This window comes from Sciurus vulgaris (genome assembly GCF_902686455.1).
Source record: "Sciurus vulgaris genome assembly, chromosome: 4".
In the NCBI taxonomy this organism is placed as follows: domain Eukaryota; kingdom Metazoa; phylum Chordata; class Mammalia; order Rodentia; family Sciuridae; genus Sciurus; species Sciurus vulgaris.
The window spans coordinates 48,813,767-48,835,417 of NC_136464.1; the positions used below are offsets into that span (position 1 = coordinate 48,813,767).

At 56.9% G+C, this 21,651-nt stretch overlaps 1 protein-coding gene across 4 annotated transcripts in view; it reads right to left on the bottom strand.

Annotated features, from left to right (window-relative positions):
- Positions 1-15,479, bottom strand: part of ZMIZ1 (zinc finger MIZ-type containing 1) — a 218,767-nt gene extending 203,288 nt beyond the window's left edge. For all 4 annotated transcript variants that reach the window (XM_079136063.1, XM_079136065.1, XM_079136066.1 and 1 more), the window contains exon 1: positions 15,167-15,479. The gene's annotated coding sequence lies outside the window, so the exon portion shown is untranslated. The remainder of the gene's footprint in view (positions 1-15,166) is intronic.
- Between the last annotated feature and the right edge of the window lie 6,172 nt (positions 15,480-21,651).

Here is a 21,651-nt window from a genome sequence, read left to right on the forward strand (position 1 = left end):
CTTCACAGAGGGACGGGCCAGTCGGGGAGAACGGCAAGCTGGCAGGGGCCAGAGGGGCACACCTGAGAGGCCCTGGGAGGAGGCAATACCCAGTCCGAGCACTGCCTAGGCAGCAAGGGCGGGACATCACTCCGTCCCCATCCTCACGCTGATGATGGCAAGCCCTCACTTAACAAAAGCAAGAACTTTTTTTTTTTTTTGGTACTGGGGATTGAACTGAGGGGCACTCTGCCACTGAGCCACATCCCCAGCCCTATTTCGTATACCTTTATTTTTTTCGCGAGGGAGGGGGTACCAGGGATTGAACTCAGGGGCACTGGACCACTAAGCCGAATCCCCAACCCTATTTTGTATTTTATTTAGAGACAGAGTCTCACTGAGTTGCTTAGCGCCTGGCTTTTGCTGAGACTGGCTTTGAACTTGTGATCCACCTGCCTCAGCCTCCCAAGCTGCTGGGATTACAGGCGCACGCCACCTCGCCCAGCCAAAAGCGAGAACTTTCAGGGAGAGGTGAGACGCACATCATGAAATCTTGTGTGTGGGTCTCGTGTTGGAGACTCACCTACCCAGGAGGCAAAATTCTCCAGTAGCCTTTCAGACCAGAGTCCCAGCTGCACGGACGGGGCAGAGAGGACAACGGTCTCGCCCAGGTCGGGAAGAGGATCGGTGGCAGAGAGAGGAAAGTGTCTCCTGACCCTCAACAGAGACCCTTCCAGGCCCCAGTGCTGCCCCAGGGGTTTTATTCAGCCCAAGACTAGAGGCACAGAAGCAGCCAGAGACAGGGACAATCCATCTGGATGGCTACTCGAGTCGCTGGCCTCTGGACATGGGTCAGAAATAGAGGGGCAGGCAAGTACACACAGAACAGGAGTCTCATTGGTTTAAAATCATTTTTAATTATGGTGGTGCTGGCAAGTGCTCTACCACTGAGGCAGAGCCCAGCCCAGGATTCTCCTACTTGAAGTTCAGGTCTCCCAGAGCAGAGGCTTGCAGCCAGCGGCATGCGGCCTGTGTTGCCTGCTGCTGGTGGTTCTAGCAAGTGCTTATTGGGCTCCAAAGAGCACAGGCCACCTGCCTCAGGCTCCCTCCGGGTGGCCCTGGGGGACAGGAACCTTCTGCCCATTGCACAGATAGGCGAGTAGGCTCGGAGAGTCAGACAGGCCCTCTCCTCCCAGGTCACGCTGCTCCCAGACCTGGCGGGAAGGCCCACTTGCTCCTAAGTGCCAGGCAGGAGTCAGGGTGGGTGTTAGGCGGGCCCAGCTTTGCCCATCCAGCCAGGGACAGGTGCAAGGGCAGTGGGAACTCGGCTCAGGCCTGTGCTGGGTGTCTTGCACACTTGGCCTTGCTGGTTTGGAGAGGTCAGATATGAGCCCTGCGTGGCTGGGGCTGAGCTCCAGAACACCCTGCCCAGCGCTGTAGGGCTACAGAGGGGGTGCCACTGCCAAGCTGCGGTTTTGTGCTTTGCTAACTTGTGGCTTCTGAGCAATGAAGCAGAGAGAGGAGACAGAGGCTGTGCTGCCCACCCACTCGGTCCCACCATGGTGGGCAGGGGACAGCTCTGGAGCCACCCCAGGACCTGCCAGGTCAGGGCCTATGTTGGACAGCAGCAAAACAGAGTGGGCAGGCCCAGCAGAGGCAAGGGCCACCCTGACCAATACTGGCTCAGGTCACCTGCAAGGTGAGGGAAGGTGAGCCGGGACCTATGCAGGTTCAGACCAGAGTCGGCTGGCCTGGTTTCCCCCAGTTCCCCACCCCCCTGCTCCACCTGCCGCCATCCTGGCCATCCAGTTGGGACTTCCCTCTGTGTGCGCCTGCAAGTTGCACAAATCCCAGTAAGTTACCCATGTTCAGCCAGGCTGCTGGAACTCAATTCTGGACACACCTGATTCAGACAGGTATCTTGTTGGGAAGAGAGATGGATGAGATGGGGAAACTGAGGCTCACCAGGGTAAACAGCCTGCCTGTGGTCAGGTCATGTGGGATTTGGAATGTAAGGGCAGAGAACCCAGCAAAACCAATGTTCCCATCTTACTGATGGGTAAACTGAGGCTCGGGAATGGGAACAGGCCTGCTGAAGGTGACTGAATTGATAAGAACCACAGCTCGGTCATTCTGGCTTGATCCTGCGGAACCAAGATAGTGCTGCCTTCTTTGACCCCAACCTCAAGTTCAGGAAGTTGCAACACTTACTTGTTTCCATAGTAACCAGCTACTGCTCCAGGAATACACCGAAATGTTTTTGTTCCCTCCTCTGTGCCGGCTGGGGGGCCAGGCTGTGAGGACACAGAGCGGAAAGAAGGGGAGTGAAGGGAGGCACAGTCCCAGTCTCAACTAGGATGATCCCAGGCAAAGGGAGGGACGCGATGTAGAGAAACTTTAGTGGAGAAGAAATCCTCAGGGCCTGAGAGCATCAGGGGAGGGAGTTCAGAGGAGACAGCTCTGAGCTGGGTTCGTAGGGATGAGCAGGAGTTTACCAAGGTGACTTGTGGGGCTCTGAGGTACTGGTCTGTGCAAAGGCCCAGGGCTTGAGAGTAACTCACATGTTAGACAACTATGGCACAGAGTAGAGGATACGAAAGCACAGGGGGCGGAGGGAAGAGAAGCAGCTGGAGAGGAGAACGGAGACGGAGCACAGCGCCCTCATTCCAAGCTCAGACAGTGGTACCAGGAACACTTCTCCACGCCTCTGCTTTTCCAACTGGTATCCGGGCAGCTTGAGCTGTAGCCCAAGAGGAAAGCAGCAAAAAGGACTCCGTCTTCCGGGACTCAGAGACAGGAGAGTTCCCAGCCTCAGCGCCCTCAGTCCCAGTGGGCTTCTGGGCTCAGACTCAGTCAACCATCAAAACACATCCAGGATTACACAAAACATCACCCAGCAAGGCTGGGGTGTAGCTCAGTGGTGGAGCATGTGCCTAGCCTACGTGAGGCCCCAGGTTCAATCCCCAACACGGAAAAAAAAAGCCACTTTATTGCCACACGTGTCCCCTGCAGTTTGCCCTCAGCTCACCAGCCAGAAGGATCTTAGAGGACACATCAGAAAGTCTCCATCCTTGACATTTCGCACCTCCTCCAGCCACACCGGCTTCCTGCCCTTCCCAGAGCAGGCGGAGCTTTTCTCCCAGATGTTCACAGGGATCACCCCCCAACTCTCCAGGGAGTCTGCTCAGATGCACTTCTTTACAGACACCTTCCTTGACAACCATGGAAGGAAGCTCACAGCCCACCCATCTCTTCTTCCAGCACCTTAGCCTGACTTATTTTCCCTCCAAGTACTTACCAAAACTCACGACATCAGTAAGCTGTTGACTGACTGTCTCATCTACTTGAATGTAAGCAGAGCTTCAGTCAAGTTCACCTCTGTCCCTACAGCCTGCGACAGCACCTGGCGTTCAACGAACGAACGCGGTGAATGAGTGAGTAAGCCTGTCTTTCCTGGGGAGCCGGGCAATGGTAAGCACAGAAGGTTTCCAGGCACTGCTGTCCCCAGGGTCAGAGCACTGGGGACCTGAGATCAGTCAGGAAACCTGTTCTCTGCTGGCGAGAGGGTCTGCCAGCAGGAAACACACACTGCTTTCCCTGTGCCCGGGCACCCCAGACCTCAAAGGGGAGCAGGACCTGGCCTGAGGGCTGGAAGAGTCCTGAGAGGAACAGAGCCATGGTTGTTCTGCCCAGGGTCCCTCAGTTCTGGGAGCACTTGGCCTGGGATGGGCCCCAGACAGCCTCAGGGGACAGTGGGTGGAAGCAGAGCAAAGCCAGGCTTCGCAAGAATGAGAGGACCTAGCATCTTGCCAGTTCTGCAGGTTGATTCTTTCACTCTCTGGGCCTCAGTTTCCTCATCTGTAAAAATGGGGATGAGAAATGGATGAGGTAAGTCAGTTGTCCAGGTCCCTCCTGCTCCAACAATCTGGGCATCTTTGGGTCTTTGGAACTCTAGGAGGTCATACCAGATTGGAACTACAGCCACAAATCCAAGCCGTGGTGCCGGCCAAGGCAACGTCCTGTGGTGACTAGGCCAGGCAACTGAGCGAGGGCTCTCGGGTGCGCCCCTAGGGTGAGACGAGGTAAAAGTCCCAGGCCAGTCATCTACCACAGCTGTAGAGACCTCTCCCTACAGCTGTGTGGTGCCTTGCTCCAGCAGAGGGCTTCCGAGGAGCGACAGGGCACAGGTCAAGCACTGGATGGATGGTTGGGGCACCTGGGTTTTAGTTCCAGCTCTGCTAAGGGACTGTCCCCTCCAGGGACGAGCTGAATGAGGGGTTGGCTTGCATGTCTCCACAGCCTTTCAGCACTAACATTATCATCACTGTACATGGTAATAAGCCACCATGCTCCCTGACAGTGACACTGCACAATGGGTGGCGCCGTCCTGCATGCTAGGGCCCGCCCTGCACGTGACTCACACCAGCCCCAAGTGATGCCGTAGCATGAGGCAGTACCAGGAGCTCTGCCCTCACATCCAGCATGCCCTGCAGAGAGCCAGGTCTCTGGACAGAAGGGCAGGGCAGAGGCACGCTGGGGAGGGAGCGTCACTCACAGCTTCCCCACCTCCCAGCAAGGGCTCCAGTTCCAGTGACACATGAGCACACCAGGAGGGGCCAGGAAGACATACTGTCTTCCCAAACCACCCTACCCAGCTGACCCTGCTGGATCAGCAGATGCCAGGCTACGGTCTTCCCCTGGGGCCCCAGTGACCCACTGCTGGGCCTCCCCAGCCTGCTACCATAGCTCACGACCTGAGCTAGGTTATTTCCCAGTCAGATCTGACATCTCCAAGCTGCCCAGACTCTTACCAGAGGCAGAAAAAACAAGGCGGTCCAGAGATGTAAAAAACCACCTCCTCCAGAGAGCCCTCCGGGCCTACTCCAGTCTTGTTCTCAGCCTAGGCAGGAGTGTCTGAGCGTGCAGTCCCGGGTGCACAGTACAGGAGGAAGTTCTTGAGAACAGAAGCTACCACAGTCTTCATGGTTCTGGAATGAGAACCAGGGCATAGGTAGCCTTTCAGGCTCCAGATCATGTGGAACTTCCCAGATGGAAGGGGCTGTTAGGAATCAGGGCACAGCCCATCCCTGAGAATGCATAAGCCATTCCGTGGGGATGCTACCCACAGCGCGTAAGTCATTTATAACTGGCATCAGTTGAAGGAGCTGCCAAGGTCCCTGTGGTCTTGGGAATCAAAGTTCCCAGGAAGACCAGAAATGGAAGTGTGTGGAGTAGCAGGGCCACGCTGCCCAGGCAGCTCTGGGCATAGCAAAGAGGGTGGCCATCCACAAGGAGTACAGCCCAGAGAATTCTGGGGCCCATGAGGACTGCATCCCCGAAGCAGGCCCACTCCTCTGCCTGAAGGGGCCAGCTCTGCAGAGCAGGTACAAGCAGAACGCTCGTGTCAGCCCAGGCCACCTGAAGCCACCTTCTACAGATGGGTGCAGAACTTGGAGCCCTGTCTCCCAGAACAGGACAAGGAAGCACACCGGAGCTCTCTGCTCTTGCCCAGGATCTGGGACAGAAGGGGGTCCTGGAGCTCGGGTGGGCCATGCACACCCACCAGGGAACTGATGGCCAAGGAGTCCCCTCATTTGTAACCTGTGCACTGGTCAGAACCAGCAGTCAGAAGACATTAGTACCATGAGCCCGGGAGGCAGCAAGCCTTCCGCCATCACCACGGGAGCCAGGCTGTCCACGCCACCAAGAGGAGGTCCCAGGGCAGGGCTCAGAGTCAGAGTAGCAAGGCCCTCAGATGAAGAAGGGGGGTCTGCATCAACTTCAGGGAGCCCCCAGCCATGGAGGGAACACTGACCCAGGCAGGATGAACAGGCGGTGCCACCAGCAAGGCTGAAACTGACCTCCTGACCCAGAGGAGCTCAGTCCTAACCCAGCCCCGCCCAGGCTTCCTAGAGGAGGGTGTGGGAGGGCACTTCCTCCACCCTAATCCTCAGCTCCTTCTGGGGACACTGAAACCTGACATCTCACAGAGGATGAGACAGGGCGGTTTCATGGTGAGGTCCGCGGGCCCAGGAGGCCACACCTGACAGCCAGTCAACCTCCATCCACAGGGGCCACCCCAGACCCGATGTCAAGTCTTGGATCCCAGAGGACTTCCACTCTCAATGACCTCGGTCAAGTCCCTTCCCCTCCCCTGGTCTCAGTTTCCTCATCAGGAAAATGTCAAGCTGGATTCAGAACAGGCTGGAGAGGTCACGCCTGAGTGGGACGGACGGAAGGCTCGTGGAGGGAAGAGGAAAGCAGCGGCAGGACACTGCCATGCCACCTGGGGCCAGGGACTGCAGAGCCTGGGACCAGGGCCACGGTTCTGACACTGCTTCCAGGTCCACACTTGAAGGACCTGAAGAGAGCTGTGGACCATCTCCAGAAAACTGCATATTTGCAAAAAGGTGTGCCCACAGGTACAGGGCCCCACAGTCCCTGCAGGCAGGTATGGGCCCTTCCAGTGGAACAGCAAGTCATGGAGGTCCACCTCGAGGGACACAGCAGGGTTCCCTACCCTTTTGCGGAACTGGCCTTGCTCTGGGGACTGCCCAACCACAGAGAGATTTGTGGTCTAGTAACAAAGAAAAGGAGGCCAGGGAAAGTGATGGAGACTGGAGGGCGGTTAGAAGCTTGGCAAAACTGCTCAGAAAGTAGGCTGTGGGGAGGTCTGTGGGGGCAGCAGGGGCTGGTCCTGGTCCTTCCCCCTGGAAAGGGGGTTGTGTAGCAGGTAAAGGATCCATGGATTGATGGTTTCTGTGGATATCAGAGCATTTAGCCCAGAATTTCCCAAAATGTTCCACTGGTATCTCCAATAGTGGTTTTGCATAACAAAGGGGGTACAGGAGTAACCTGTAGGTTTGGGAAGCATGGGGTGAGGCAAAAGTCTTTCCACTCCAAGACGTCCCTGGCAGGCAAACAGGGTAGACAATGTCCCAGGAGAGGGGGGCATGCTCTGCTACCCTGAGAACCCACTTTGGGAAACCAAGAGATGAGCACATGATTGTCAGATGAGGAAACTGAGGCTCAGAGGGGTCAGAGACTAGCCAACGGTCCCACAGTCAGTCCCCTTCACATCCGATCTGCACAGTATACACAGATCACAAAGCCTGGGCCATCCCTGGTGATCCTTCACACGGGAAGAGGCCAAAAGGGAAGTCACATCCTCACCCACCTCAGTCTACGGGAGGGAAAAAGAAGTTCTAAGACAGGAACCAGGATGAGATCTGCATCTTTGAAACACTTCTCCAAGGGGAAGAGGTTTCCCAGTGAGTTGAATGAAAATGCACTTGGGATGTCAGTGGGCTACAAAGGAGAGACTGTGGACAATGGATCAGGACGCTTCGGATGGTCCTGAGGCAACTCGACCTTGAGCAGTCAGTATACTGGAGGTGAGGCAGGGGGAGCAGTGTTCCTGACAGCGAGGAAGGCCGCCTTTCCTGAGTACTTGGGACACCTGGGGCACTGCACACCCTCCACTTGGTCAACCTACGGGGAAGGAAGTATGTGAGTTCTTGTTAGAGTAAGTTTTTGACAGAGGTGGAGCCCAAAGTCCAAGACATCAAACACAACCTGCCCCACTTCCTACAGTTCTCAAGGGTGGGCTGAGAGTTGACCCCAGGTAGTCCGAGAAGAGCCTAAAATGAAGTTTTCACTCTGTTACCATATGGCAAGTTGTTTCCAGGGTATAAACACCCAAGTGCGACATCCGTGGTGCACTCTACCCCTTCCCAACCATCCCTGCAGCCCCTAGGTGAGACGCCCTGTTGCAGAAAAGTCATCTTGCTGTTCAACCTGTGGTTGGTCCCTGCACCTCCCTGGGCACTGTGTTTCCTCACCTGCAAACCAGAAGAGTGGACGAGACCTCGGAAGGGCCTTTCCCACTTGCAAACACCAGAAGAAAATCTCAGCACTCTTCCCCAGAGGTACCTGGACCCTGCCCACTACTCGGTGACACCGCTGCCTGGCTGGAGCTGTGTGCTGAGCTTCCTGATGGTGGCCAAGGTCCACCAGAGAGCAGGGGTGGGAGTTCGTGCAGGAGCCTGTGGACAGGGCAAAATCCAGGCACTGACATCTCCCCCTGCTCTTCCTCCTTCATTGTCACCTGAGCCTGACACAGGTGACTCCTGGGGCAGAGAGATAAGGTTCCCTCCCTGCTTCCCCCTCCACAGAGGAAGTGACAGCAAGAACACAAGAGTGAGCCATTGGCCCTGAAAAGGACAGAGTCAGCACACGAAGGCTGGGGTGTGGGCAGAGGAAGCGACCCATTCTCTGGGCCTTGCCAGGCCTTGGCAGATGGGAGACCCAGACCCTCCCCAGAGGGATCACGTTTGACCTTGCTCACATCTGCAAGGCAATCAGCCTTCACCGACACCTGCTGCCCATGAGTACTCCATCCTGCCCGAGCTGCAGGGGACTTCGAGGCACCTCAGAAAATGTTCCATCCTTAGTCTACCACGAGAGTTTAGAGGCAAACCCTGCCCTCCCCAGATTCAGCTGGGCTCCCCGGTCAGGGCAGGAAGAGCATTTATGTATGCACTCGGGAGCATCTAAGGGGCTGTGCCTGGCCAACAGTAGATGCTCAATAAATGTTTAATGAACTAATGGGCTGGGAAAGACCAGGTTCCAGGCTGGGCTCCGGCTCCGTTTGCTGCTGACCTTGGATGAAGTTGATCATTGCTTTCTAAGGTTCAGTTTCCTGGACTAGAAGAAGAAAGGCCAGAGCTGGAACCCAACAGTGCCCCTAATTTTACATGCTTAGGTTTTCAAAGCTCAGAGACAGGGAGGTTCAATGATGGAAGGATGCCTCCATGAAATCTGTCCTCACTGCTCCAGAGCTAAGAGGACAAGGTGGGGCTACTGGCAGGTGAGTAGATGAGTGGAGATAGGGGGAATAAGAATGGCAAAGGGGAGGAGAGAGAGTAAGGAGGGGGTGCAGTTTCCATGCAATCATACACATGCACACACCACACACTCCCAAATATTTTGGAAGAAAGATCCATCATTGAAAGTAGAGATTGTGTTTTTATATGCTTCCCCATCTGAGTAGCCTCGCTATTTCCTGATCTGCACTGGCCTGGATGAGTATCTGGGAAAGACTGCTGGAGGCTTGAGGCGGCCAGCAGAGTTGTGTGTATGTGTGTGTGTGTGCATGTGTGTGTGCATGCGCGCGTGTGTGTGTTCAGGCACCAAGACACACATGGCGGGAAGGGAGGATAGGATAGGATAGGTAACTGCCAGCTAGGGAGCAGGTCTGAGGACAAATGGGGCCCCTCAACCCTTATATCTGGGGGCAGCCGTCTCTGGAGCCACCAGCTCCTCAGACTTCTAGATCTGCTCTGAAGTTTCCAGGAACAAGGGTTACAGTCAGACCACTGGCACTGCCACTACTGGCCATTAAGGCCCTCAGCCAATTCCTGTCCCTTTGTGGGCTTCAGTTTCCCCCTTTGTGCTGTAAGGCCTGTGTACTGCCAGGGGCTCCATCTGGGTGATCTCAGAGGACCACGTCTATTCTGAAATCCCAAGATGCCGAGATGCTACAGAAAAACATCCCCCTACGCTCACTCAAGCCCCCACCATGGGGGAACCTAGAAAAGTGGTCCCTGATCCCCAGCTGGCTGTCTAGGGCAGGGGCGGGGGCAGAGCAGAGTCCCCATACCGTCTGTCCTCAACAGCCTGCCACGGCCGAAACCTTGAAGTGGTTACAATTACAGCCTGGCTAACAGGATTAGGGGAGCGTTGAAATCTAAGAAATCTAATTAGCTCAGACACCCCAACCTCCCTAGCACAATCCTGTAGTAACCCCAGCAGCTGGGCCGGATGGGAGGGGCAAGCCCCGGGCCCTTCCAGGCTGCACTCATTACCTGCACAGGTGTGCCAGGCTGGGCTGGGCTTCCTGGGAAGGTGCCCACTGTCTTGCCCCATGGGCTGCAGCCTTGCCCTAAGGTAACACTCAGCTGAGCTCCAGAAATCCAGACGCATGGCTGCAGGCCACGGGGCAAACAAAACCCACGGGTCCCACAGGACAGCCACCTCACAGAGCCTCAGGGCTGCCTCAGCCAGAGGAGGGGCAGTCCAAGTCGCTCTCTGTATCAACAGAAACCAAAGCAGCCCAGGGGAGAATTCTGGTCTGCACAGGGACAGGGGCTGGAAGCCCCTCTGCATCCTGCTCCAGAGTCAGGTCCTGGGGTGAATCTGGGGGCATGGATCTTGTGCTGCCAGATGGGTGGAGGGTGACAGGTGAGACCCTTCTTCCACCCTTCCTGGGAACAGCTCCTGCTTAACCTCCTTTCCTGATTTTTGGGGTCCACACCAGCTTCTATACGCACAAACCAGCTTATCTGGGGCTCTGGCTCAGTGGTATCTGTAAGGTCTAGAGTTGAGTCCTGACTTTTCACAAGTCATTTGACCTCTCTGACCTGTTTTCTTCTCTTTTAAATGGGGGTAATTCCAAATAGCAGCTAGCTTACACTGTTGTTATTGGGGTCACACACATTTAGAGATCACTTCTAGATCCACCAAGTGCCATACAAAGAAAAGAGGCTGTGATTATTACTGTCATCATGTGCCCCATGGCAGGTGGCCAGCTGGCAGTGGTTAATTATTTATTTAGACCCATCTTCCTGCCTGTGCTGGACACAAGCTCCTAAGGAGCGAGGGCTCTCGTACCGAGTTGTGAGTCTCCACAGGCTTCAGTCTTCACACTATGCTGACTCTCAGTGGGATCCATGCCTGGCCCCTGACCCAATCCCACCCTTGTTATGACCATTCCCTGTCATATCAGCTCAAAGGACGGAAAGTGCCAAGAGGCAAACCTGGTACCCAAAGGCAGATGACAGGGAGCCCCTCAGGCAGATGCTTCCCCACTAGAGGATGACAGCAGCAATTTCAAGGATATCCCCGGATCCCATGTCAGTATGACCTGCCTAGTCACCGGCCTTGAACCCATGATCATTCAGACAAAAATGAGTCTGTGGTCTGGGGGAACCCCAGCACCTCAAGCCCAGAGCAAAGGTCCAGAGGTGTTGACTGCCAGAGGACATGTGGCAAGGCATGGTGACACTCACAGCCAAGCAAGGCAGGCAGAAGTCTCTGCCAGAGGTGGTGAGCACCCTGTCACAGGGGCATGTAAGCCGAAGCTGGACAGTCAGTTGCCAGGGAGCTAAGCATGGATGAGTGAGCGGCTCTGGAAAATGCTTCTAGCACCCCCGATCCAGCTCCTTTGTGTTCTATCCATTCTGCTCCAGAGCCTGCTGAGGTTTCAGGGGACATGTGCTTGGGACTCTTGTGCATACATGTACCTGCCTCATTCTCCAGGCCACCAAGTGAGATGGTAGAAGTTCTGCCTTTGAGCCCATATCACAGATCAGCTGAATAAACTTACTGGCCCAAGTAGCCAGAAAGTGATGGCCTCCTAACAGCTTTTCCTCTCTGGCATCTCCCCAGGAAATGCCAAGACCCACAGAATCATGATGGGCTGTGGACTCACCCAGAGCCTGTGCCTGAGATTCTGTTCTGAGCCTCCCTTCATCCCTGAGGGTAAGGCCCAGCCTCAGACTCACTCCTGGAGCTTCAGCCTAGGCAGGCTGTCGCCCTCCCCCAACCTCAGGGACTCTTAAGGACAAAGAGTCCCCACTCAGAGGGCCTGGGTAAAGGGCACCGTGTCCTGCTGTGAGGTCAGGGCAGTCACCAGGCAAGGCTGCTGGCGTCCAGGGTAATTATGGCAGCCCAGCTTTTGTTGTCCACAGAAAACCTAAGGAACCTTATAAAGATGTGGCCGCGATAGGAGCCGGGCCAGGGCCCATGGGAGCAGAGTTATGAATGAAATTGTGTGGGACCCAGTCACAACCTGGCAGGCCCTACTTCCTGGTTCCATCCATGAGAGCCCACAGAACCTCCCTGAAATAAACTTGTTGGTACCCAATTTCTTACAGCAACGTCTACTCTGAGACCCATGTCACAGACATTCATTGGACCCTCAGCCCCTCAGCAAGACTAGAGAACTCTGTATCCATGGTTTCACATGCAGGTTCTCTTGTGCCCAGATTCTCAGGACACGCAGACCTCAAAGCATCTTCCTTCCTTATCCACCCCTCCCCTGTCAATCAGGGGGAAAAAGTGAAGTTTGCAGCACTTCTCCTTCCCCCTGCAGTTTTCTGGAATGAGCCAAGTGTGGACACCTATCCTATGTTGGGTTATGCCTATGGGGACCAGGGATGGAGATAATGCTTTGCTATTGTGGCTAAGAAGTGTGTGCGTGTGAGGGCGGGGGAACTATGGTTCTGTGGCCAAACCCCAGTTTCTGGGTCTTTCTTTACTTTGCTCCTGGATCCTCCTCCCTGCTTTTCTTAGGAGGAAAAGGGGACATTTTGTCCCCATAAAGAATCCAGTAACCCTGTTCTGCACGAAGGTATTTATTCAAAAGTCCAGCAATTTTTAATTCCCAAGTCTCTGTGAGCTGGATTCTGAATGCCTCAAAAACCCATCCAACTCCTGAAAACTCTCTAGCTCCTCCCCACCACCATGGCTACCAACTCTCCCAAGTCTAAACTTCTGAGATTTACACGAAAAAACAGCATTTCATAACCTCGTGATTTGGGACAGGAGATGCTTCTGTCCTTTTGGGGAAAACAAAACCCAAGTGAAATCATAAAACTCAGAGGAAAACACCAACTCCTCCAAGTGCGTTCCCTCCGCCAAAGTCACACGTGCTCCGGAGCAGATAGGGCTCTCAATGTGTCTTTTGTTTGATGCTGGTGTTTCAACATCCTCAAACTGAAGAGGGAAAGGTCAGCACAAGGCTCCTGGGTATCCATAAACCCCAGTAGCCTCTGCACAGGGGCCAGGGAGCTGGCAAAGGAGGGACCCAGGAGTGTGTCCCTTCCTTGGAGACCCTCAAAAAGTGGTGGAGACAAACAAAACCAGGGGCTTGCTGCCTGATCTAAACTTCCCACATAGCTTACAAGCAACTTCTAAGGCTCCGGGCACCACACAAACCAGCCAAGCCAAGCTGGAATTCACCAGCAGACAAGCTGCCCAGTTCTGCAGCCACAGTGCCTGTCCCTTTATCTGTACCTTCAAAAAAACAATAATAAGCAAACCCAGGCACCTCTGGGAACAGCCTCTGGCCTCCTGCCCTGCCCTGTGTAACCAGCCTGTCCTCACACCCACGAGGAGGAGGAGACTGCACTAGTTAACCCTCTGGTCCACCAGGCCCGGTTCCCAGGTTGCAGGAGGAGACAAACTGTTGCTCAAGAAAATCCTTCAAAAAACCCTTGGTACCAGGAGCCAGCTAAAGCAGGACAGTTCTGTAGAGCCAAACCAGGGGTTTCCAGGGCGCTGCCCACTGCCCTTTAAAATCTCCAGGGATGGGCTCTACTCTCCCATGCCCTGGGCTGTCCACCCAGGGAGCTCCAAATGTCCGTGGCAGAGCAGAGAGGAAGGCAAGCATGGCCGAGCGGTGCCCTCACCCCGCCAGCCCAGCCGCCAGCTTCTTGGAGGACCTCAGAGAGAACATTTGTTTGGGCTGCCAAGTTAAATCTTCCTCCCTCATGTCAGGGCATTGGAAAAGCAGTCAGGGGAGAGGGGAAGGGGGAGAGCGGGGGAAGGAGCCGCGGGAGGGAGGGCGGGAGGGAGGCGGGCAGGCTCCGAGCCCCAGTTACTCGGGCACTGCCTGCCCAGGAAGCCGCGGCTCCCGGGCAGGCGCAGCCCGGGTTCCAGACACCGAAGGAGGGACGCTGCCGCCAGGCCTCCCGGGTAGGGCGCGGGGTGCCAGGCGCTTTCGGCCCCAGCCTGGGAGAGGCTCTCGCTCTGCACCCGCTGAAGGGGCGAGATGGAACAGGAAGGCGGAGGAGGGAAAAGTTTGCGGCAGGTAGAGGGCTAGGGCAGGGCGGCCCTGCCGCCGGGCTGTCCCCCGGGGAGGGGTGGGGGGCCCGGGCGGGCTGCCCCGGCGCGCTCCCGTCCGCCCGCCCTCCCGCCCGGGTTGTTTACATTCCTGGAGTGTCTTTTAAACCCAGGGCTGAGGCCGGCTCCCGGCCTTCTCCGGCGGCTCCGGGGCAGTCTCCCGTGAAAATCTGCTGGCGCACAATGGCCGGGAAGGCGGCCGCCCCTTGCCTGCGCCCCCACCGCTCCGGGGCCGAGAGCCTGCCCTCTGCACCGCGCCCTCTCCCCGTCCGACCGGCTTCCTGGACAGATGTCCCCGGCAAGAGGGCGACGCGCGCCCCAGACACCGAGGCCGCGCTCCCCAGTTTTCACCCCAACCCACACACCAGGAATGTGAAACAAGCTTCCAGAGCCCGGCCCCCAACCCCGACCCCAGCTCCAGCCCCGGCCCGGCCCCTTCAACCTCCGCCCCGGCCGGCCTCCCACTCCCCCGGGGCCACCGCCGCCGGAGACGGAGAGGAAGAAAGAACACGGGGAAATTACTTTCGTATTTGCAACGCGCGCGCGCACACAACGCACATCTTCCCTCTGGGCTCCCCTCTTGGCTGGGGCAGCCCCGTCCAGGCGTTGGCCTGAAAGCCCCTCCGGCTTCCAAAGCCCCACAAGAAGCCCCGACACATACCCCTCGGCATTCCCTGCTCGTGCCGCGCGCCGCGGTTCCCGGGGCAATTCCCACACAAACAACTTAACCGCGCCCCCACCTCCCATTTACAAAAGTGTGTTTTCCCTGTTAATTCAGATGCACAACTTAACGCCACCACCCTTGGTCACCCTGAAATCCGGCGCTTTCCCTGGAGCTTCTCAGGCGCACAACTTCTCGTCTCCCCCAAAGGAGGCTAGGGAGACCGAGGCGGTAGCCCCGGTTCTTCCCTCCTCAGAATCCAGGTCCAGCCCGGCCCCCGAGTGTTCGGAGAGAGGGCTGGAGGCGCGCCGGCAGGAGGCGGGCACCCGGTCCGCGCGCTCACAACCCAACTCAAACCCCGCACACCCGATAAACCCGGGCCCCCGCGCACAACCACAGCCGGCTCGGTGCAGCGGGGTGCTTGCCGCTCGCCTGGGCCTCCGCCCCCGGCCGAGGAGCGGAGTGCAGCGGAGCCCGCGCAGCGGCCGCTCACCCGCTCGCCTGGCCCCGGCGGACTCTTTAAGGGAAAAGCCCCAGGACTCAGCTCGCACCCCGAGTATCCGCCGGGAGCGGGAGGAAGCCTCAGGGCTAACAGGCGCCTGGCTCAGTCCCCAAACTTACCGGGCGCTGCGAGCACCGCTGCCGCCGCTGGAGGACGCGCCGAGGCCACCACCGGGTAGGGCCGGTTGGGGCCGAGAGGAGCGCGGCGAGGGCGCCGATTTCGGCTCGGCTCCGGCTCCTGCTCCTCGTCGGCCGGGGCTGGGGTCACCGCGCTGCGCCGACACTGCTCGCTTGCTTGGCCACCGGATCGCTGATCGCCGCCCGCCCGCCGCCCGGCCGCTTGCTCTCCCGGGCGCCCGCCGCCGCCGCTCGCTTTTTTAATGTCCACAGACAGTGAAAAGGAACTCGGCGTTAGGGGGTGAGTAAGTGAATCAACTCGCCCGGAGCCGAGCAAGTTGAAGTGTCAGATTACATTGGCTATTCTATTTCCAAAGGGCCCCGCGCCGACAGCCGCTCGCAAAAGCCGGCGCGGATTAGAGGCCGGAGCGGAGCGCCGCACCGCGGCGGCCGCCGCCAGCGCTCTGCTTGCCTCGCCTTGGCTGGCGCTCTCTCTGCGCTCTCGCAGCGCTCTTTCTTTCCCTTTCCTATCCGCCTCCCCTCGTTCTCTCCTTTCGCTTCTTTCGCTCTCTTTCTTCCCCTCTCCCCAGTCTCTGCGCTCTCCAAGATTTTCCCCTCTTGGCACTGACGGACTCCGCGTCACCCCCACCCCCCGCTACCGCCCGCTGCTTGTTCACTCGCCAATCCCTTCTCCACCTCCCTCTGCTGCTCCCTAACGACCCCCGCCCGCCCCCCACCCCAGCAAGTTTGGAGAAGCGGAGAAATGCAGAATCTAGGAAGGGACCACATTGGGAAGGAGACCAAAATTACCCGCTCACCGGCGTCCTCCTAGCCACCCCGCACACGTACGCCCTCGCCTGGAGTGCACTCGGGTCCGCGGGCGCTGTCAGGTACCTGAATTGGGGTGAGCGAGTTGCTAGCAAGATCTCCAAAACCTTCCCTGGAGGAGATTTTAGGGTTGTTCCTAAAGCCCGGGACCTGGCGGGTGAGGCGAGAAGAGGACTCCCCACCCTCACCGCCAAAGGTGGCGTTGAGGGAGGCTGGAGCGCGCTCCACCGCACCCCGCGCCGCCCCGACGACAGGGAAGGAGCAGGGTGCGGTGCGCACCGCTTATCCTCGGCACCAGACACAGTCCAAGGAAGTGTGGATGCCCCAAGGCCTCGCAGGGAGTCAGCGAGACCCGGGCCCACCTCTAGTCCAAGCCTGGGAACTGCCCCAGGGGTGGCGGAGAGCGATTGCACTCAGGAGGCGCAGTTGTGTGCGCCCACTCGCGGGGTTCCCCTCGCAGACCCACCTCCAAGAGCATCCAAGAGCGCGCCCACTTTGGCTCACGTCCACTGCCACTCACACAGAAACTCCTACACAAATGGCACACACGTTCACTCCCACCCTGAGCACTGCAAACATGCTACCACGCCACACACTGACAAACGTGCCCGCACACACATTTTTCCTCACAAACATGTCCGCGTACACGGCCTCAGTAAGCACACTCACAAACACGCGATTGCACACACACAAACATCGCTATGCACAACCCCCCGTACACTAAACACACACACACACACATACAAAAACATTCTCCTGTGCACTAAATCTCACGTTCACATATATATACAAACACGCGCCCTCCCCTTTTACATCTCTTCCTCAAGGTCCCCCATCCCTGATGAGCTGCACCCCCCAGTCCCAAGCATAATCAGCGCGGGGGTTGGAAACAAGCGCGCAAGCACGCACTCCCCTCCGGGGCAGGAGGGGGAGACTTGGGCCGGGAGCCCGGTTCAGAATCCAGGTGTGGCGGGTGTTCCGCGTTCCGCGTTTTACAGGCCGCCGCAGTGGCGGAGGCGAGGCGAGGAAGGGAGCTGGAATAACAAAGGCAAGTTGGGGAGAGCGCAAGGGGGCGCAGCCCCGGCCGGGACGCGGGGGGAGCCCTGCACTGCCCGGGCGTTGGAGGCTGCAGGGTCGCGGACGAGGGGAGCCGGAGGTGGGGAGGAAAGGTGGGAGGGGGGGCGGGGGCGGGGCCGCAGCGTGACGTCAGAGAACAATGACACCGCCGGGGGCGGGCACCGGGAGGCTGCTCGGGCGGGGGTCTCCCCGGGGGCCTGGGGCTGGCGGAAGAAATCTTGGCCCCGCTGGGGCTACTGCCTGATTGACGAGGTCCGCATGGGAGCGCAGACGTGCCACGAAGACTCGCGGATTGCCTGGGCCTCGTGGGCGGTGATCTGAGCGGACCCCGGGCCAACAGGGGGAGCAGGCCGTTAGTACTCCCTCCATCGCAGATCCCCATTTTAGAACATCTTTCAGAGGACTGCTCTGACCTCGGCTTGAACTCCTTTAGGGCCGGAGAGATCACTCCTTCCACCACAAGAGAGGAGGCAAAATGAATTTGCCAGCTCTGAATTCATTCTCAGGGCCCTGATGGTCTGACAGCCGGTGAACTCAGCCTGGAATTCCTGAGTGTTCAGAGAACAGCAGCTCAGGTCCACAGGGACTCCGGGTGTGTGTGTGTGTGTGTGTGTGTGTGTGTGTGTGTGTGTGTATACCTGTTTGATTTTCCCAGGGGAAATTCTGTCTTCCTCTACCATTGAAGGAGCCCCTTTCCAGGCCTCAGTCTTCCAGTTTGTCACATGGAATGAATGGACTGTTACCACTGCTGCTCCCCCACCCACCCACAGGTGGCAGCTGAGCATCCCTGGGGAGGGTGGGTGGTATGAAATCACTTCCAGACCTCTAGGGACAACAGGGAGACATGATACAAACACATTCCTGTAGGAGGGAGCCCTCTTCAACCAATGAGCGACCCAAGTTCACTGGATGGGAGAGGGTAGCTGAGAAATCCTGGAAGCCCTAACTTGGAAGGTCGGAATTCAGTTTACTGATGGTAGCTGGAACCAGTTGTCCCCGGGGATCCACTGCATTACAACAACCAGAAAGCCACCCCTACCCAGGTCCAAAATCCCAGTACAGAGTTTCTGAGTGTTTAAGGACTTGGAATGCAAGATTCCTGCCCTAGCTGACAACTGAGCATTCCTGTCCTCTGATGGCCACCACCAAGTTAGGATACCCACTTCTCTCAACCTTCTACCCAATCTCCTAGTGAATAAACACAGCTGGCCACCTGCAGGAAGTAGGGGATGCAGGTAACCTCCTGTCTAGAAGTTCCCTATCCCCATTCTCTAGCAGCATTTACATCTGGGAAGGAGGAAGTAGCTGCAGAGGGCAGGGAAGCCAAGTAGGACCAAGACTTAGTGACAAGGAGCCAGTAGTAATGTCAGCCCTCCCCAGCTGTACAAGCCTGGCACTTAGGGGAGCAAACTGAGAAACCTGTTTAAGCCACCTAGAGACACTGGTCCCCAGTCTTGGACTCTAAGGTTCTTGCTATCTCTCTTCATCTTCCAGGGAGATAACTGGGCAGGTTGGATCCCCCTGGGTCTTTGAAGAAGCTATGATTTATTTAGTTCCCACTGTGTGCTGAGTACTGTGGTGAGGGCATGATAGGCATTAGCTTATTAAATTCCTACATCACTCCAGTTAGGAGCTATTCCTGTTTCCCCTTTAGAGGAGACTGGACTGAGTGACTTGCCTGAAGTGGGTAACGATGCTAACTCTGGCTCTCATTTACAAAGTGTCCTGCTCTGCAGGACATCCAGAGACTACGCATAGCCCTAAGCAAGTTGCTTTCCTCTCTGAGCTTCTGTAGACTAAGGGCAAGTTCTTCTGGCAGTGAGCAGACCTTACTGACGAATGTGTGTCCTGAGACTCCCATCTCTTGCCTCAGCCTCTCTGGGTCAGGAAGCCTGGGGGGTGAGGCAGAGGGGAGGGTGCCATCACGTATCCCAGCCACTGAGAGGTGGGAGATGCATTCTGCTCAGTCAGTGCCAGCCCATAAATCACCTGATCCAGCTTCAGGGCCTGCATGGGTCTGGGCTGCAGGTGCTGATGCTGGGCCCCACTGGCACCCACCTTCCCAGTGGGCTCAATGCTGTTACTTTCCCTGCCCTGCAGAATCTATCAACAAAATAAGGAAAAAGGCAATTGGTTACGTCTGGGTCTGGGTCTCAGAAGGCAGGAAGTTCAGGACCAGGAGGAAGGTGGTGATGGGAGGCCTGAGATACCTGTGGGACATAGGGTTTGGAGAGTATGGTCTGTGTCTTTCTGGGCTAGGAAGTGGAGACCTCAGTGGGCTGGGGGTGGGGACCAGCACACATTTCCTGTTCTTTAAGAGTTGCCTTCTGTGTCTCCACGCCTCATTCTCCATAAGGAGCCAGGAGACGCTGGAATTGGTTCCAGAGATGGGAAGAAAGTCACCTTTTCCTGAGTGTTTACTGTGGGCCAGGGACTTTGGAAAATTCTCTCCTTCCATTCTTTTCCCCCAATCATCCTTTCCCTGTGGAGAAAAGAGGCTCAGAAATGTTTGGTGATCTGCTCAGGATCCTGTGCCTATTGAGGAGGTGGGACCAGGATTGGGCTTTAGGCCTGGACTATGCCTTGAGGTGGAGAATGGGGTCTTAACCCTGCACTCATCACCAGGCGATGGGGCAGAAGACATGAACTTCCAGGTACTTCCAGGGGTAAAGGCTCACCCATCTACCAGGAAATTACTGGGCCCTTCCCATGGCAGCAGGGTTCTGGGGAGTACATTTAGTCTTCACCTGTTGGCGAATCCAGAAAGCATTTGGACCCTCCCTGCCCAGCCCTGAGCCTGTACATCTCAGGGGTGTCTGATCAAGTCCAGCAGATAGGGACTATGTCCTTAGCACATAGGGCTCCCCTATTCTGCTTTCCTCCTAGTATTCCAAGCAATCACCCCTCCATTCTGAGCCCACCCCTTGTAGCCCTTGGTCTTGTCCTCAGGGCTTTTCCTCCAGCAAGCTGACTTCCCACCAGAGAGCTCTGTCCCGTGGTTCTGATTGGAGACCCAGCTCAACCAGCATCCTCTTCTTCTGCTGGGAGGCCCCAGAAGCCTGCCTCAGGAGCTGCCTCACCTGGTGGCCCAACCCAACTGCCTGGCTTGCTGTGTGACTTGGGTACATCACAGCCTCTCTGTGCCTGTTACCCCATCTACCAAGTGTGAGAACATGTGGTACCCAAAGTGGACAGCCTGGAGCTGTGGCCTCTGATTGTCCTGTGAGTCTTCACCCTTAGACTGACCTCAAGTCCACTTTAGGATTTGAGGGGTACCCTTCTTTGGAGATCTCTCTCAGCAGGGCCCCTTTGGTGGGCATAAGAACAGGAAAATGGATGCCCTTGAAGGAAGCTGCCCAGGATAAGGACCATCTAAGCTGCTGAAGGTTTCACAACCCTAAAGTCTTCCTCACGGGGAATCTCATCCTTTGAGCTGCACATTGGCACTTTTATGAGTGACTAAACTGAGCTCCAAAGGGAGGTGGTGGCTTTCTCAGGGCCACACAGCTTCGATGTGCCAGAGCTGGCATGAGAACCAGGTCTCCACATGCAGCACACTCCCCTGCCCCGGTGCTTCTCCGGAGCAGCCTCCAGGAGCACTGGAGACAGAGGCTGGGCGTGAGCAGGCTGGCTGCTTCCTGAAGACCTCTGCCTCCTGCTGGGGTGGGAGCAGGGCTCAGAGCAACATTTCCTGGGATGTGCACACTCCTGGCCTCTAGGCAGGGCTCGCACCCCTGCCTGCTCATGCCTTGTCTTGCAGTCATGCTGGGAGCCTTTCAGGGTGGCCAGCATTATATACAGGCTCCTTCCTGCCTCCTGGGACACACCCCTCCCAGCTTTCAAGGCCACATCTGCAGCCACCTGCCGAGGGCCAACCATTATGCTTCCATCAGACCTGCTGTCTACCTGTCTCAGCCCCACATGCCTCCCCATCAGTGTGGCCTTAGCCAGTATTTGTTCTCACCGTCTGCCAATAACCGAGTAGTCATTCTCTTGAACTTCTCAGACCTTGTCTGAGCTGAGGGTCAGCATCAAACCTTCCCTTTTGCAGATAAGGAAACTGAGGCACAGGGTTTTCCTTGGCCCAGCATGACACCTCACAGTTTAGGTTGTCTGGTATGCACTCATCTTCCCCTCCCCGAAGGACTCAGGGTGCAGCATGGTTTATTCCATCCTTTGACCTGTCACACCACTTGAAGAACTGACAGGTGGTCCAGGACAGTCGGGGGTAGAGGATGGACCAGAGCCAGCCCTCCAGGGGGCTGCCAGGCTCCCAGGGAGGACTACCCACATCAAATGCCACTTCAAGCATTTGGAGAAGGAGAAGCACCAGCTTTGAGTGGGGCCTAGAAGGCAAGCTCTGATGGAGGCTGTAGAGAAACAGACCAGAGTGGAGCACAGAACTGCACAAGGTCACACAGCATTGGTGGGACAGGAGTGGGATGGAAGCCGGGGGCTCCTGGCATGATGTGCCTTCCTGCACCTCGCTGCCAACTGTGGGGCACCTGCAACTACTCTTTCAAGGATGCATAGTCCCTGACGCCTCCATGGTGCTGAGCTGTTCAACGAGTGACTCAGGTCCT